This window comes from Cynocephalus volans, chromosome 2 (assembly GCF_027409185.1).
Source record: "Cynocephalus volans isolate mCynVol1 chromosome 2, mCynVol1.pri, whole genome shotgun sequence".
In the NCBI taxonomy this organism is placed as follows: Eukaryota; Metazoa; Chordata; class Mammalia; order Dermoptera; family Cynocephalidae; genus Cynocephalus; species Cynocephalus volans.
This window is the reverse complement of record NC_084461.1, coordinates 38,698,170-38,714,750: the sequence shown is the minus strand read 5'-3', so window position 1 is coordinate 38,714,750 and position 16,581 is coordinate 38,698,170. Positions and strand designations below refer to the sequence as shown.

The 16,581-nt window shown below is 35.5% G+C and overlaps 1 protein-coding gene across 1 annotated transcript in view; it reads right to left on the bottom strand.

Moving 5' to 3' along the window:
• The window catches only part of CCDC152 (coiled-coil domain containing 152), a 42,749-nt gene that overhangs the window by 15,332 nt on the left and 10,836 nt on the right, over positions 1-16,581 (bottom strand). The window lies entirely within an intron of this gene.

Below are 16,581 nucleotides of genomic sequence, written 5' to 3'. Positions count from 1 at the left end.
ACAGATTATCTGGCAATGTGTATACTGAATGGCAGGGTTTTGATCCTAGAGGCATGAAAATTAGTAAGGATAGATCAAATTAGAGATAACAGGAACATAAATTAGATAAGTAGAGTACAGAAAAAAAGGTGCAATGAGAAGAACTATTTAGAGAGCAGAATTACCAGGGGATTTAGTGACTGGTTGGATAGGAGAGGCAAAAGAGAAAGGGGAAAGAAGCCTTTTAGGTTTCTGGTTTGGGTCACTGAAAACAGTACTTTATTGACTATTTTTGACAAATTTTAAAAACCCTGTAGTTAATTTCGATTAATAAACATTCAGGTCAACTTAAAATTCTAATTTCCTATTTGACTGAAAGTTTTCATGACCCTCATCATTGGCTAGATCTGTGTCTGGAAGGACTCAATGGAAGTGAGGAAGGAGTCTTAGTCGGCTCTTTAATTGCTCTTCCATGTCTTTCCTCTGGGTTTATCTCTTGGGGGTTGGGGACAAGTAATGGGAAGAGTTGAAAAATTCTCTACTTAAGTTCTGGGATTCTAGTCTTCTAGGTGGTTGTGGCAAATATAATGGAGAGCCTAGACTTATTCCAACTTCTAGTAAGTTTTTTAGCATCTTTCTTTAGAATATGGGAATATGTAGCTATTTAGTTATTTTGCTGTTTTTGTTAATTGGACTTAGCATAATGTGTTCAAGGTTCATTCATGTTATAGCATGTATCAGAATTTCATTTTTTTAAAGGTTAAATAACATTTCGATTGTATGTGTATATATACCACATTTTGTTTATTCATACATCTTTGATGGACATTTAGGTTGTTTCCATCTTTTGGCTATTGTTAATAATGCTGTTATGAACATTGGTATACAAATACCCGGTTGAGCCCTGCTTTTGATTTTTTGTGTATATATCCAGGAGTGGAATTGCTGGATCATATGATGATTCAATATTTAATGTTTTGAGAAATCATCAGTTTTCCACTGTATCCGTAGTATCATTTTACATTCTCTCCAGCAATGCACAAGAGTTCCAATTTATCCACCTCATCACTAAGCTAATTTTCTGGTTTTTTTTCTTAAACAATAGTCAACCTAATAAGTGTGAAGTGATATCTCATTGTGGTTTTGATTTGCACTTCCCTAATGATTAGTGATGTTGAACACCTTTTCATATGCTTATTGGTCATTGGTATATCTTTTTTGGAGAAATGTCTGTTCAACTCCTTTGGCTATTTGTGAACAAAATGTTTTCCTGTTGTTGAGTTGTACTTGTAGGAGTATTTTATATATTCTGGATATTAATCCCTTATCAGATATACGATTTATAAATATTCTCTCCCATTCTTTGGGTTGTCTTTTTACTCTGCTGATATATCCTTTGATGCACAAAAGTTTTTGGCTTTGATAAAGTTCAATTTGTCTCTTTTTTCTTTTTTAAGTGAACCATAATTGATTATACATATTTATGGGGTGCAGAGTTGACTATTAGTATTTGTGTACAATATGTGATGATCAAATCAGTACTGTTAGCATGTTCATCATTACAAAGTATAATTATTCTTTGTGTTATTACCCTACTTCTCCCTAACCTCCCTCTCCTTCCCCTCCATCCCTCCCTCCTTTATTCTCTTCCTTCCTTCCTTCCTTCTTTGCTCCACTTATGAGTGAGGAGATGGAGTATTTCTCTTTCTGTGCTTGGCTTATTTCACTTAACATGATTTTCTCCAGGCTCACCCATGTTGCTGCAAATGGCAGAATTTCATTCTTTTTTATGGCTGAGTTGTATTCCTTTGTGTATATATACCACTTTTTCCTTATCCAGTCATCTGTTTATGGACATTTAGGTTGGTTCCATAGTACATATTTGTAAATAGAGCTGAGATAAACACGGGAGTGTAGGTATCCCTTTGACACGATGATTTCCATTCCTTTGGATATATACCCAGTTGTGATATTGCTGGATCACAGGGTAGTTCTATATGTAGTTGTTTGAGAAAACTTCATACCATTTTCCATAATGGCTGTACTAATTTATAGTTCCACCAAAAGTGTAGAAGAGATCCCCTTTCCTGGCATCCTCACCAGCATTTGTTATTCTCAGTCTTTGTAGTAATAGCCAGTCTAACTGGGGTGAGATGATATCTCAATGTGGTTTTGATTTGCATTTCCCTGATGATTAGTGATTTTGAACATTTTTTCATGTAGCTCTTGGCCATTTGTATGTCTTCCTTTGAAAAATGTCTATTCATCTCCTTTGCCCATTTTTTAATTGGATTATTTGTTTGTTTGTTTTTTTTACTGTGTAGTTGTTTGAATTCCTTATATATTATGGATATTAATCCCTTGTTGAATGTATAGTTTGCAAATACTTTTTCCGATTCCATAGGTTGTCTTTCCACTCTGTTGATTGTTTCCTTTACTGTGTGGGACCTTTTTAATTTTATATAATCCCACTTGTTTATTTTTTCTTTTGCTGCTTGTACTGTTGGGGTCTTATTCATAAAGTCTTTGCCCAGTCTTACTTCCTGAAGTGTTTCCCCTATGTTTTTATTTTTTCCCGTAATTTTATGGTTTGGGGTCTTATTAAATCTTTAATCCATTTTGAGTTGATTTTGGTATATGGTAAGAGGTACAGGTCCAGTTTTGTTCTTCTCCATATGGATGTCCAATTTTCCCAGCACCATTTACTGAAGAGACAGTGGTTTCCCCAGTGTAGGATCTTGTTGCCTTTATCAAAGATCAATTAGATGTAAGTATGTGGGTTGATTCCCAGGTTTTCTTTTCTGTTCCATTGGTCCGAGTGTCTGTTTTTATGCCAGTACCATGCTGTTTTGCTTACGGTAGCCTTTTAATATAATTTGAAGTCAGGTAGTGTCATGCCTCTCGCTTTATTTATTTATTTTTTTGCTCAGGATTGCTTTGACTATTTGGGGTCTTTTTTTAATACCATATAGATGTTAGTACTGTTTTCTCTATTTCTGTGAAGAATATTATTGGTATTTTGATGGGGATTGCATTGAATCTGTAAATTGCTTTGGGTAGTATGGAAATTTAGCGATGTTAATTCTTCCAGTCCAGGAGCATGGTATGTCTTTCCAGCTTTTTGTATCCTCTTCAATTTCTTTCAGTAGTGTTTTGTAGTTCTCATTGTAGAGATCTTTCATCTCCTTGGTTAAATTGATTCCTAGGTTTTTTTTTTTAGCAACTATTGTAAATGGGCTTACTTTCTTGATTTCCTTTTCTATTTTGTTATTAGAGTACAAAAATGCTACTGATTTTGGAGTGTTGATTTTGTAATTCTGCAACATTGCTGAAATAATTAATCAGCTCTAAGAGTTTTCTGGTAGAGACTTCAGGTTTTCCTACATACAAGATCATGTTGTCTGCCAAAAGGGACAGACTGAGTTTGTCCTTTCTAATCTGGATGCTCTTTATTTCTTTCTCTTGCCTGATTACTTTGGCTAGTACTTTCAATACTATGTTCAATAAAAGTGGTTAGCGTGGGCATCCTTGTCTTAAGTTCTTAAGGGAAAAGATTTCATCTTTTCCCCATTCAGGATGATATTGGCAATTGGTTTGTCATATATGGCTTTTACTGTGCTGAGATAATTTCCTTCTATGACTAATTTGCTGAGAGTCTTTATCACGAAGTGATGTTGAACATTGTCTAATGCTTTTTCTGCTTCTATTGAGATCATCATATGGTTTTTATCCTTGGTTTTGTTGATGTGGCATATCACATATATTGACTTGCATATGTTGAACCATCCTTGCATCCCTGGGATGAATCCCACTTGAACATTGTGTATAATTCTTTTTATGTTGCTGTATTCTGATTGCTAATATTTTCTTGAGGATTTTTACATCTATGTTTATCAAGAATATTGGCCTGTAATTTTATTTTTTTGTTGTATCTTTGTCTGGTTTTGGTATCAGAGTGATGCTGGCCTTATGGAATGAGTTTGGGACAATGCCTTCTATTTTGGTTTTTTGGAATAGTTTGAAAATAAATGGTATTAGTTCCTCTTTAAGGGTTTGATATAATTCAGCTGAAAAGATATCTGGTCCTGAGCTTTTCTTTTTTTGAAACATTGCTGATTACTGCTTCAATCTTATTGCTTGTTATTGGTCTGTTCAGGTTTTTCTTTTCCTTCTTGGTTCAGTCTTGGTTGTTTGTATGTGTCCAGAAACTTATCCATTTCCTCCAGCTTTTCATATTTGTTGGCATACAGTTGTTAGTATGGATCTAGCCATCACATCTTAGGCACCAGTAGTGACAATTTGCTTTGCACACCATGAATATTCATAACCAATAAAAACAAAACAAAACATTAAAAAAGAAAAAGAGAAAAGATAATATTTCTTAATGGTTACAGAATTATAGCGAGATAGAGAAAATGAGTTCTACTGGTGTATAGTTGACCCAAGAATCTAAAGTCAATGATTTACTGCATGTTTTCAAACAACTAGAAGAGAAGAGATCAAATGTTCACATCACAAAGAAATGATTAAGTTTTGCAATGATGAAATGCTAATTGCCCTAATCAGACCATCACACATTGTATATTTGTATTGAAATATAGCTCTGTACCCCATGAATATGTACAATAAATGTTTCAATAAAAATTAATTTTAAATATAAATAAACAAACAAATAAAGTAAAAAAAATTGTTAAAAATATAATAGTCTCTAATGATTCTTTGTATATCTGTTATATAGGTTGTAATATCTCCCTTTTCATGTCTGAGTTTTGTTTTTTGGTTCTTCTCTCTCTCTCTCTCTCTCTCTCTCTCTCTTTTTTTTGTTAACCTAGCTAATGGTTTGTCTATTTTATTTATCTTCTCATAAAACCAGCTTTTCATTTCATTGGTCTTTTGCATCATTTTTTTTTGTCTCTATATCTTTTCATTCTACTCTGAACTTAATTATTTCTTTCCATCTACTACTTTTAGGATTGGATTGTTGTTTCTCTAGTTATTTGAGGTGTAGCATTAGGTCATTTATTTGCAGTCTTTCTATTCTTTTGATGTAAATGTTTATTGCAATAAAATTCTCTCTTAGTACTGCTTTTGCAGTATCCAACAGGTTTCTCCTCCCCTCTGGAATACCCATGATTCAGATGTTTGTGTGCTTGAGGTTGTCTGCTAACTCTCCTAAATTTTCTTCAACTTTTTAAAATTCTTTTTTTCCTTTTTCTGGTCCACCTAGGTTATTTCAAAAAGATCATCTCAAGATCTGAAATTCTTCCTTCTGCTTGTACTAGCGTGCTGCTCAAGCTCTCTGCTGTGTTTTTTTATTTCATTGAGTTAATCCTTCACTTCTAGGAGTGTGGCTACATTCTTTCTTTAAGGCTTTAGTCTCTTTGTAAATTTTCTCCTTCATACCCTGGATACTTTTTCCTGTTACATTGTGTTCTCTAATTGGATATTTTCTTATTTCTTAAGATAAATTTTATTAAGACAGTTACTCTGATTCCTTTTCTGACAGTTCAAGAGTTTCCTGCTCAATGAGGTCTGGTACTTAAGAATTACTGTATTCCTTTTGTGGTGTCATATCTTCTCATTTATTTGTAGTTCTAGTGGTTTTTTGTTGTTGTTGTTGTTGATGTTTGGTTATCTGGTTGAGCACTTGTTTCTTCTATTACTCTGGAGTGGGCTATGAGGAGAAAGACTTCTTCCTCTTTTTTCAGGCTCTGCTGGTGATTCTTCTTGTATCAATGCAGTTAAGTGTGTGGTAGGCTGCCTGTAGGGTGGCCCTGGCTGCTACTGTGGTAGTGAGCCATCCTTGCAGTGGCAGTAGGTGTGGCAGTGGCTGTGGTGGACCACCTTGGCTCCTGCTCACATGGTGGGAGGGGCTTTCTGGGTCTTCAGTCTGGGCCTCTAGTGGTGCCTGGTATGCTGCTCACTTTGGCTCCTGCTTGGGCCATGGGCAGGGCTTTCTAGGGCTTCAGTATGCATCCCCAGTGGCACAAAGTACACTGCTCAGCTTGGCTCCTGCTCCAGCAGTGGGCAGGGCTTTTGAGTTCCTGGTTTATTCTGGAAATTAATCCCTTACTGGATGTACGGTTTGCAAATATTTTCTCCTATTCGGTAGGTTGTCTTTTCATTCTGTTGATTGTTTCCTTTGCTGTTCAGAAGCCTTATAGTTTGGTATAATCCCATTTATTAATTTTTTTCTTTTGTTGCTTGTGCTTTTGGGGTCTTATTCATAAAGTCTTTGCCCAGTCCTACATCCTGAAGTATTTCCCCTATATTTTCTTCTAGGAATTTTAAAGTTTCAGGTCTTACACTTAAATCTTTAATCCATTTTGGGTTGATTTTTGTATATGGTGAGAGGTATTTCTGACATTATCCTAAACGGGGAAAAACTGAAAGCTTTTCTTTTAAGAACAGGAACAAGACAAGGATGCCCATTCTCACCACTCCTATTCAACATAGTATTGGAAGTATTAGCCATAGCAAGCAGGCAAGAAAAAGAAATAAAAGGCATTCAAATTGGAAAAGACAAAGTCAAATGGTCACTGTTCACAGATGACATGATCCTGGACATAGAAAAACTCATAATCTCAACCAAAAAACTCCTAGAGCTGATAAGTGAATTCAGTAAGGTTTCAGGATACAATATCAATACACAAAAATCAGTAATGTTCTTATATACCAACAACGAACAAACAGAAAATAAAATCAAGAAAGCAAGCCCATTTATGACAGCTACCAAAATAATAAAATATCTAGGAATAAATTTAACCATAGAGGTGAAAGATCTCTACAATAAGAACTACAAAATTCTGCTGAAAGATATTAAAGAGGACACCAAAAGCTGGAAAGATTCCTTGTTCATGGATTGGAAGAATTAGTGTGGTAAAAATGTCCATATTACCCAAAGTGATCTACAGATTCAATGCAATCTCCATCAAAATACCAGTAACATTCTTAATAGAAATAGAAAAAACAATCCTAAAATTCATACGGAACAACAAGAGATCCTGAATAGCCAAAGTAATACTGAGCAAAAAAATAAAATAAAACCGGAGGCATCATATTACCGGACTTCAAATTATATTGCAAAGCTATAGTAATCAAAACAGCATGGTACTGGTATAAAAACAAACACATGGACCAATGGAACTGAATAGAGGACCCAGAAATCAACCCAGGTACTTAAAACCAACTGATCTTTGACAAAGGTACCAAGCAATTCTCTCTTCTGCTTGTTCTAGCATGCTGGTTAAACTCTCTGCTGTGTTTTTTATTTCATTGAATGAATTCTTCAGCACTGCAAACTCTGCTACATTCTTTTTCAGGGCATTGATTTCTTTGTACATTTCTACTTTCAGGTCCTGTATACTTTTTCTCATTTCATTGTGTTGTCTAACTGAGTTTTCTTGTATCTCATTTAGTTTCCTTAGAATTATCACTTGAAATTCCTTATTGGTCATTTCAAGGACTTCCTGTTCTATAGGAGCTAGAGCTTGAGAGTTATAATTACCTTTGGTGGTGTACTTTCTTGATTTTTCATATTTCTGGTATCTTTCCTTTGCTGTTTAGTCATTGTGGCAGGTGATTTCACAGTCCACTCATTTGGCCCTAATGTCTGGCTAGGATACTGCTGGGACTGCCAATTTGGCACAGCTGCCTTGGTGCCTGTGGGTGGGTGGCTTGTGCCTCTCTGGGCCATGGGGACTGGCCTGGGACTGGAGTCCCACAGCAGTGCCTACCTGTTCCAATGCAGGTGCCTCATGGGGGCGCATGGGTCTGGTAGCTCTCTAGGCCTTTCTGGGTGGCACACACTGACCTGGGCTGGGGCGTCCTGCGGCAGTGCCTACCTGCTCTGGCGTGGGTGCTTTGGGGGTGGGCGAGCACATGGGCCTGGCAGCTCTCGGCCCTCTCTCTATTTATTTTATTTTTAAAATCATTTTGATAGTAAATAACTCACCAAATTATTTTTTGTTTTGTTTTGTTTTACCTTGGTTTCTAGAAAATTTAGAGCTAACTTTTGTGCTATATTGAAGCAATGACTCCTCAGCATTGGCTTCTGACCAAAGTATCTATCCAATTCTCTTCCTACTTACCTATAGGCAGGACCAGCTTTATAGTAGTGTGATCTGTGCAGTTGTACAGAGCCCTGTGCTCATAAATATGCCATACTTGTTTTAGTACTCTGTTATCACTGTCTTAAAATTCTTAATAGTTTTGTCTCTGAATTTGTAAGTGAAGTCCAGGGGAAAATGGAGAATGCACATAAGCAGAGGAGATATAAGCAATAGCGTCTTCTGTTCTTTCCACCACATTCACACATTGTTTGCAATCCCCCTGAGTGCAGAATCCCAGTGGACTCATGATGCTTAGGAGTTCAGCGAGACTCAAAGTGAATATAAAGTAAGCGTGTTCTGTCTACATCTAAGTAAGTAGCAGATTTGACAGACATGAGAGGCCACATTTTACATATAAATAAGAACTTGCTTCAAATATAAAAAGAAAGCAATGGAATCTAAGAAACATGAATGTCCAAGCAACACTTTCCTGGGCATGGGACCTATGACATGGGGCCCTGCACTCAGATGTGCCCCATATTTGGTTTAGTGATCTGTCATCCCCAGCTGAAATTCTCCATAATTTTGCCCATAATTATGTTCCTGTCCATGCACATAAACTATGTCTTCAGTTATTTAGGCCTTCTTTGATTCTTTTCATCGGCATTTTGTAGTTTTCCTCATATATATCTTGCATATATTTTGTTAGAGTTATACCTATTCTTTTTGAGGGTGCTAATATAAATGGTATTATGTTTTTAATTTCAAATTACCTTTGTTCATTTCTGGTATATAGGAAAGCAATTGAATTTATATATTAACTTTGTATCCTGTAACCTTGCTGTAATCACTTGTTAGTTCCAGGAGGTTTTTGTTGTTGTTATCAATTCTTTGGAAATTTCTACATAGATAATAATGTTGTCTGTGAACAAAGTTTCATATCTTCCTTCTCAATCTGTATACCTTTCAATTCCTTTTCTTGTTTTACTGTGTTGTCTTGGACTTCAAGTATATGCTGAAAAGGAATGGTGAGAAGGGACATCCTTGTCTCTCTGTGTTAGAGGGAAAGTGTCTGGTTTCTTACATTATGTATGATATTAGCTGTAATTTTTTTGTAGACGTTATTAATCAAGTTGAGGAAATTCCCCTCTATTCCTAGTTTGCTAGGAGTTTTTATTATGATTGGGTGTTGAATTTTGTCAAATGCTTTTTTCTACATCTGTTAATATAATCATGGGATTTTTCTTCTTTAGCCTGTTGGAGTGATAGATTACATTAGTTGATTTTCAAATGTTGAACCAACCTTAAATACCTGGGATAAATATCACTTGCTCATGGTGTATAAATCTTTTTATACATTGTTGGATTTGATTTGCTAATATTTTGTTGAAGGTTTTTGCATCTATGTTCCTGAGAGATACTGGTCTGTAGTTTTCTTTTCTTGTAATATCTTTTGCTGGTGTTGGTGTTAGGGTAGTGCTGGCCTCATAGGATGAGTTAGGAAGCATTACTTCTGCTTTTATTTCTGGAAGAGATTACAGAGAATTGGTATAATTTCATCCTTAAATGTTTGGTAGAATTCACCAGTAAATCCATATGGGCCTGGTACTTTCTGTTTTGAAAGGTTACTAATTATTTACTAAATTTCTTTAATAGATATACGACTATTCAGATTGTTTTATATTTTCTTGTATGAGTTTTGTCAGATTGTGTCTTTTAAAGAATTAGTCCATTGCACATAGGTTATCAAATTTATGGGCATACAGTTGTTCATAGTATTCCTTTATTATCCTTCAAATGTCCATGGAATCTATAGTAATGTCCTCTCTGTCATTTCTGATATTAGTAATTTGTTCATTTTTTAAAAATTAGAAAATAATTTTTGGCCATAAAACAAGTCTTAATACATTTAAAAAGACTAAGATCATAGAAAATATGTTCTCTGACCACAATAACAGAAGGAAATTTTAAAAATTCACATATGTGTGGAAATTAAACAACACTCTCCTAAATAAACAATGGACAAAAAGAAAAATCACAGGGGAATTAGAGAGTACTTTGATATAAAAACATATCAATATTTATAGGATGCAGGGCTTATGCAGTGCTTAGAGGAAAATTTATACTTGTAAACACCTATGTTAAAAATAAGAAAAATCTCAAATCAGTAACGTAAACTTCTATCTTAAGAAAATAGAAAAAAAAAGAGCAAAATCAATCAAAAGCAAATATAAGTAGGAAATAACAAAGATTGCAACAGAAATATCTGAATAGGGAATTAAGAAACAATGGATAAAATCAACAAAACCAGAAGTTGATTCTTGAAAAAAGTCGATGCTTTATCTAGATTGGCCAAGAAAAAAAAGAGAGAAGACCAAAATTACTAAAATCATAAGTAAAGCAGGTGCATTATTAAATTGTCATTATGGTTTTTTGTGGTGGTAAGATTTAGTTTCTTTCTCTTGTTTGCATTTTTGTTCTACCTATGGGTTTTGTTCTTCCTTGTGTATTTATGGTACTATTTACCATTTTCTGGATTATATATGCAGGACTTCCTTGAGAATTTCTTGTAGGTCTGGTCATGTGGTAGTGAACTCCTGCAGTTTTTGTTTGTCTAGAAAATACATTATTTTTCCTCATTTCTGAAGCGTAGCCTTGCTGGGTACAGTAGTCTTGGCTGGCAGTTTTTGTTTGTTTGTTCGTTTTTTAGTATTTTGAATGTATCATTTTCTTCTGGCCTGTAGAGTTTCTGTTGAAAAGTCTACTATTAGTCTGATAGGGACTCTCTTATAGGTGACTTGACACTTTTCTCTTGCTTCTTTTAAGATTCTCTGTCTTTGAGCTTTGCCAGTTTGACTATAATATGTCTTGGAGAAGATCTTTTTTAGTTGAATCTGTTTGGGGATCTTTGATCCTCCTGGATCTGAAGGTCTGTGTTTCTCCTTATACCTGGGAAGTTTTCTGTTATTATTTTGTTGAATAGGTTTTCTATACCTTTTCCTTTCTCCTCCCCTTCTGGAACACCCATGATTTGAATATTTGTGTGTTTAAGGTTGTGTGCTAGCTCTTTTAGATTTTCTTCATTTTTTAAAATTCTTTTTTCCTTTTTCTTGTCCGCCTGGGTAATTTCAAAAAGACTATCTTCAAGATCAGAAATTCTTTCTTCTGCTTGTTCTAGCCTGCCGCTTAAGCTAACAGTTGTGATTTTTATTTCATTGAGTTAATCTTTCAGTTCCATGAGTTCTGCTATGTTCTTTTTTAAGGTATTAATCTCTTTGCTAATTTCTTCCTTCATATCCTGGATTTTTTTTCTCATTTCATTATGTTGTCTAGCTGAGTCTTCTCATCTCACAGTGAATTTCCTTAAGATTGTTGCTTGGAATTCCTTCTCAGTCATTTCAAGTGTTTCCTGCTTGATAGAGTCTGGCATTTGAGAATTACTGTATTCTTTTGGTGCTATCATATTTTCTTGGGTTTTCATATTTCTAGTATCTCTTCATTGATGTCCAGTCATCTGGTAGAGCAGTTGCTTCTTCTATTACTCTGGAGTAGGCTTTGAGGAGAGAGACATCTTCTTTTTCTGGTCTGCACTGATGATTCTCCTTGTGTCAATGCAGTTGAGTGTCTGGCAGGCCACCTGCACAGTGGCTGTGGCTACTGCTGTGGCACTGAGCTGCTTTAGTGGAGCTGTGGCTTTGGAAGTGGCTGTGGTAGGACACCCTTGTGGAAGTGGTGTTTTTTGGTGTGCTCCTTGCCTGCTTCCAGATGGAAGGGTGCTACTCTTTGCTCCTGCCTTAGGACCATAGGTGTGCTCTGCTTCTTGTATGTTTCTGGGTTGAAGGTGCTGTCTTTGGCTCCTGCCTTAGGATGCTGGGTGTGCTCAGCTTCTTGCCTGCTTCTGGGTGGAAGGTGCTGCCCTTGGCTCCTGCCTTAGGACCCTGGGGCATCCTCTGCTTGCCTGGTTGTAGGCAGAAGGGGCGTCCCTAAGCTCCTGCCTTAGGACCCTGGGTGTGCTCTGCTTCTTGTCCGCTTCTGGGTAGAGAAGGCAGCCTTCAGTGCCTGCCTTAGGACCCTGGGAATGCTCTGCTTCTTTCCTGCTTCCAAGACATATCTGAGTCTGGTTCTTATGCTTGGTCTGTCTCTTCAAACTGTGTGTTATTCCTTCTAGTATGCCTTGTAATTTTTTTAAAAAGTGGGACATGAAGTACTGGTAAATGGAACGCCAGTAAATATGCCTGTGAGGGAAAGGAAGCACTCTATAGTTTTATGCTTAGATCTCAGTCTTTTAGTGAGCCTATGCCTCTGAACTGTGTATTACACACATGGTTCTCAGTCCCCCCTCCTGCAGGTGGGAAAGGATGGCTAGAGTGGGCTGGAGTGGACCCTGACTAGATATGCAAGGCTAGAGAGGGCTGAAATAGAATATTTCCCTTCCCCCACATACATTAGCCTCTGATAAGACCCCAGTAGGTTAGTCTCTGGTAAAATAGTTTCTTTTGGGGCAGGTCTTGTTAAGAAGATGCTGTAGCTCATTTCAAAATGGTTAATTCCCCTCCCCCTTCCAGAAGCCCAAGGAGATTTTTCTCAGATCTTCACTGTGAGAACTTAGTAGATCTCCTAGAGGTAAAATCCGTAAACGTGTTGCCCTTCCCACCCCTGGTTAATTCTCCTTGAAGTTTTTTTTCTCTTAGATTTGCCCATATTGAGCCTCCAGCAGTTAATCAATTACAGTTTAGGGTTTCCTACTTGGAGTCTTCCTGATACTTGGGAATGTTTCTGTTTGGGGTTTTGCTCACAACTTCTCTGATAAGTTGTGATTGTATGTGTTTGTCTGTCTCCAACTTTGAAGGCAGTGGTTTGCCCTGTAACCCCACTTCTCTGTTGAATCTAAGAAGAATTGTTGATTTTTCAGTTCATTCAACTTTTTACTTATTGTTAGGATGCAGCGGCAACTTCTAAGATCCTTACATCTTCCTTATATGAAACTTAAGGTCTATTTGAAGGATTTTCGTTGAAGTTAGAGTTCTGTTTCCAAGTTTAATGTGCAGGCCAGAGTACTTACAGTCAATACATTTTCAGCCCTCAAATTGCTTAATGATGGAACCATTTCTAAATATCAAATGGCCTTTCTATGGACTAATTTTCTTCCAAAATCAGTTACTTGGCCACTTTTGGCTGCTATTTCATCAGGTTTAATATATTTTCATTATTTTTAATTATTAATGTACCTGATGAAGAACTTTTACAGTGGTAGGAAATGTGACAGCTCTCATACTTTTTTTTTGGCTTGTGCTTGTATTATTATTATTATTATTATTATTATTATTATTATTATTATTATTATTATTATCATCATCATTATCATTATTGTTGCTGTTGTTATCCTCAATATGTGTTGTATTTCTTGAAATCCACTTGTCCATTTGAAAAGAATAATTTGATTAGAAGTAGCTAATATTATCTGTAAACTCTCATATCCAGCTACAGGTAAACTGTACTACATGTCTTTACATTGAGACTGGAGGAAAAATTAACAAGCAACTGTTCAGTTTTAGAACTCTCATTCTCAGAGGAAGCACCTTGTATATCCAAAATGACACATAACTGACTTATACATATTATAAAGAATATTATTTTATTTATAAAACTTTCATAAAATTACTTGCTTTGATTTTTTTTAGATAAAAATTAATGCAAATAGGAATTGTAATCTTTTTTCTATAGCTCAGTTGATCATCTTTTACTCCTAATCCATAAGTCCCTACTGAAAAGATTGATGGATGAGAATAAAGAAAGTTATTATTTCTCTCATTGTAACTGAAAAAACTCTTAAACTCAGAGAGTAATTGATCCACCAGCTCAATAACGTTACCAAGAAACCAGATTCTCATAGTCTTTCTTGCCATTCTCAGTGCTGGCACAATTTTTAGGCTGGAAGCAAGAAGTCTGAAATACTTTCAGGCATCATATGCAATTTTATAACAAGAAGAACACAACTCATCTTTAGGGAGAGTGGAAAATTATTCCAGAAGTCCTCCCTTGAAAATAGGGTGCAATCAACTTCTTCTGAGGCATATGGTTAATTGAACAAAAGGTGAATGTCAGAAAAAAAATCAGATTTCTATTAAGAAGAGGAAACAGTTACTGGAGAGAACACTGGGTAGCTTAAATAAGCAAGTTAACTGTACTACCTGGGTAATCAATTGGGTTAAAGAGGTCAAATATAGGTAGTTTACAACCATCACTTTGCTCAACCAAGCCTTGCAGAAACAGTGGGAAAATGAACTCAGTGAATCCCCATTTCTTCCTGAGAGGCACCAGAGGATATCCATTGTAATAGATTGAATTATGTCCTCCCCAAACTCCCTGAAGCTTGAATTGTATCCCCCAAGTTTTATGTATTAGAAACTTGGCCCCCACTGTGATTGTTAAGAGGTGGGAGATCCTGTTATGGTAATTGAAAGGTGGGGCCTTGAAGAGGTGATTAGATTATAGGATGGTGCAGTAGTGAATAGATTAAAAATGGTAATCAGGAGCATGGTTCTGAGGGCTTTAAAAGAAGAGAGAGGAGAGTCTCTCTCTGCTCCCTCTGCTTCCACCATCTTGCAATGTGAGACCTCTGGGTCATTGTTGCCACCACCAGATGGACTTTGGACTTCCCAGCCTCAGCAACGGTAAGCAATAAATTTGATTTTTCTTTATAAATCACCCAGTTCCATGGATTTTGTTATAAGTAACAGAAATGGACTAATATATACATTCTCAAGAATGGCTATTTAAAAATTTGTACTTACCTTGTACTGAATCTTAAAGGGAAAGCTTTTAGTTTTCTCCCATTGATTATGCTGTTAGCTGTGGGCTTTTCACATATGACCTTTATTGCATTGAAGTAAGTTCCTTCTATATCTATTACCTTTTATACCTATACTTACATTGTTGAGAGTTTTAAAAAATTATGAATGGATGTTGAACTTTGTCAAATGCTTTTTCAACATCTATTGAGATGTTCATGTGGGTTTTTGTTTTTGTTTCATTTGCTAATGTGGTATATCACATTGATTGATTTGTACTATCCTTGCATTCCAGGGATATATCCCACTTGGTAATGATATATGATCCTTTTAATGTGTTATTAAATTTGGTTTGCTAGTATTTTATTGAGGATTTTTGCATCTGGTTCATCAGGAATATTGGCCTGTAGTTTTATTTTCTTGCAGTCTTTGGTTTTTGTATCAGGATGATGCTGGCCTCACAGAATGAGTTTAGAAGTGTTTCCTCTTTTATTTTCTAAAAGAGTTTAATAAGAGTTGGTATTAATTTTTCTTTGAGTGTTTGATAAAATTTATCCATGAAGCCATCTGGTACTGGGCTTTTCTTTGTTGGGAGATTTTCGATTATTCATTCAATATCCGTATTTGATATTGGTCTGTTCAGTATTTCTATTTCTTGACTTAGTTTTGGTAGGTTGTATGTTTCTAGGAATTTGTCTGTTTCTTCTAGGTTACCCAGTTTGTCAGCATAAAATTGTTTATAATAGTCCCTGATGACTCTATTTCCCTCCCCCTGAGGCATCCATTGTAATGTTTCCTCCTTCATTTCTGATTTTATTTATTTAAATCTTCATTCTTTTTTTCTTGGTCTAGTTAAGGGTTTGCCAATTTGGTTTATATTTTAAAAAAACAACTTTCATTTTGTTGAGTTTTTATTGGTTTTAATTCTCTACTTGATTTACTTCTCCCCTAATGTTCACTATTTCCTTCCTTCTGCTAACTGGACTTAGTTTATTGTTCTTTCTCTAGTTTCTTGAGATGTAAAGATAGGTTGTTTATTTGATATCTTTCTTCCTTTTTAATCTAGGCATTCATTGCTATAAACTTCCTTCTTAGAACTGCTTTTGCTGCATCCCATAGGTTTTGGTATGTTGCATTTTCATTTTCAATTTGTCTCAGATGCTTTTTAAATTCTCTTTAGATTTCTTCTTTGACCCAATTTATGTTCAAGAGTGTGTTTAGCACTTTTGCCATTTCTTTACAGCATGATACTGGAAGTCTTAGTCAGAGCAATTACGCAAGAGAAAGAAATGAAGGCATCCAAATCAGAAAGAAAGAAGTAAAATTATCTCTATTTGTAGATGATATGATCATATACTTAGAAAACTCTAATGACTCAAAGGAAAAAAAAAACAACTTAGAATTAATAAATGAATCAATCACACTTCTATATCTGAAAAAAAATTAAAAAGTCAATCCAATTTACAATAGCAAAACAAAGGATAAGATACTCAGGAATAAGCTTAACCAAAGAGGTGAGAGACTTGTGCAAAGAGGTGAGACTTGTACACTGAAAATTATAAAGCACCGATGAAAGAAATTAAAGAAGATAAGGAAGAAAGATAAATGAAAAATATACTGTACTAATAGATAAAATAAATGAATACTGCTAAAATGTCCACACTGCCCAAAGTGGTCTATATATTTAATGCAATCCCTATCAAAATCCCAATGGTATTCTTTATGGAAGTAGATAAAACAATCATAAAAGTCACACAGAC